Below are 2,537 nucleotides of genomic sequence, written 5' to 3' on the forward strand. Positions count from 1 at the left end.
TTCAAAACCATCGTACAATATGCGTTAGATGAGTATGTGCCAAGCAAGATCGTAAGAGAGGGAAAAGAGCCACCATGGTGCAACAATCGAGTTAGGAAACTGCTGCAGAAGCAAAGGGAACTTCACAGCAAACATAAACATAGCCAAAGCCTTGCAGACAAACAAAAATCACGCGAAGCGAAATGCAGTGTGAGGAGGGATATGCGAGAGGTGTTCAATGAATTCGAAAGTAAAGTTCTATGTACTGACCTGGCAGAAAGTCCTAAGAAATTTTGGTCTTATGTCAAAGCGGTAGGTGGATCAAAACAAAATGTCCAGACACTCTGTGACCAAAATGGTAATGAAACAGAGGATAACAGACTAAAGGCCGAAATACTAAATGTCTTTTTCCAAAGCTGTTTCACAGAGGAAGACTGCACTGTAGTTCCTTCTCTAGATTGTCGCACAGATGACAAAACGGTAGATATCAAAATAGACAACAGAGGGATAGAGAAACAATTAAAATCGCTCAAAAGAGGAAAGGCCGCTGGACCTGATGGGATACCAGTTCGACTTTACACAGAGTACGCGAAGGAACTTGCCCCTCTTCTTGCAGCGGCATGCCATAGGTCTCTAGACAAGTGTAGCGTTCCAAAGGATTGGAAAAGGGCACAGGTCATCCACGTTTTCAAGAAGGGACATTGAACAGATGTGCAGAACTATAGACCTATATCTCTAACGTCGATCAGTTCTAGAATTTTGGAACATGTGTTATGTTCGTGTATAATGACTTTTATGGAGACTAGAAATCTACTCTGTAGGAATCAGCATCAGCATGGGTTTCGAAAAAGACGGTTGTGTGAAACCTAGCTCGCGCTATTCGTCCACGAGACTCAGAGGGCCACAGACAAGGGTTCACAGGTAGATGCTGTGTTTCTTGACTTCCGCAAGGCGTTCGATACAGTTCCCCACAGCTGTTTAATGAACAAAGTAAGAGAATATGGACTATCAGACCAATTGTGTGATTGGATTGAAGGGTTCCTAGATAACAGAACGCACCATGTCATTCTCAATGGAGAGAAGTCTTCTGAAGTAAGAGTGATTTCAGGTGTGCCACAGGGGAGTGTCAGGACCGATGCTATTCACAAAATACATAAATGACCTTGTGGATGACATCATAAGTTCACTGAGGCTTTTTGCAGATGATGCTGTGGTGTATCTAGAGGTTGCGACAATGGAAAATTGTACTGAAATACAGGAGGATCTGCAGCGAATTGATGCATGGTGCAGGGAATGGCAATTGAATCTCAATGTAGACAAGTGTAATGTGCTGCGAATACATAGGAAGATAGTTACCTTATCATTTAGCTACAAAATAGCAGGTCAGCAACTGGAAGCAGTTAATTTCATAAAAAATCTGGGAGTACGCATTAGAAGTGATTTAAAATGGAATGATCATATAAAGTTGATCGTCGGTAAAGCAGATGCCAGACTGAGATTCATTGGAAGAATCCTAAGGAAATGCAATCCAAAAACAAAGGAAGTAGGTTACAGTACACTTGTTTGCCCACTGCTTGAATACTGCTCAGCAGTGTGGGATCTGCACCAGATAGGGCTGATAGAAGAGAGAGAGAAGATCCGAAGGAGAGCAGTGCGCTTCGTTACAGGATCATTTAGTAATCGCGAAAGCGTTACGGAGATGATAGATAAACTCCAGTTGCAGACTCTGCAGGAGAGACGCTCAGTAGCTCGGTACGGACTTTTGTTAAAGTTTCGAGAACATACGTTCACCGAAGAGTCAAGCAGTATATTGCTCCCTCCTACGTATATCCCGCAAAGAGACAATGAGGATAAAATCAGAGAGTTTAGAGCCCACACAGAAGCATACCGACAATCCTTCTTTCCACGAACAATACGAGACTGGAATAGAAGGGGGAACCAATACAGGTACTCAGGGTACCCTCCGCCACACACCGTCAGGTGGCTTGCGGAGTATGGATGTAACTGTAGATGTTGAAAGATCTAGATGTACTACTAGGATAAAAAACTATCCACACACAAGTGAACAGTTATTCACCCCACTGGAAATCAAGGGAGGAATACTATAAGTTACTACTGTTTGTTCACAGACAGCAGATGTTCATCAAACTTTTGCCTTTAATTATTATTATTTATTATTTGAAATTTAACTCTGAATGGAAAATGGAGGGAGGGGGCAGTTTCAGTAGGGAGATCACGAGATAAAGATAAAGAAATAGTATTTTAGTACTTCAAGGCATGCACCAGAAACAAATTTACAGTGAAGTACAAAATTAAGAGTTACATATTTCAGGCACAACTATTGAAAGTCAGGAGAGACTTACATGTGGTTAGGGATAGCACAGAGGAACCAAAATTCCGTGGTGCAGGTGACCAAAAGAGTAAAACAGAGAGAAATCAAAAAAGCTTATAGTTAAACATCTCATCAAGGTTCCTAGGAACAGAGCAGAAACTAAATTCGTCATATAAAAATGGGAAATTGACTCTCTACAGTCTTGCTGAAATAATCCTTGCATGGT

The sequence above is a fragment of the Schistocerca gregaria genome, chromosome 2 (genome assembly GCF_023897955.1).
Source record: "Schistocerca gregaria isolate iqSchGreg1 chromosome 2, iqSchGreg1.2, whole genome shotgun sequence".
Taxonomy (NCBI): domain Eukaryota; kingdom Metazoa; phylum Arthropoda; class Insecta; order Orthoptera; family Acrididae; genus Schistocerca; species Schistocerca gregaria.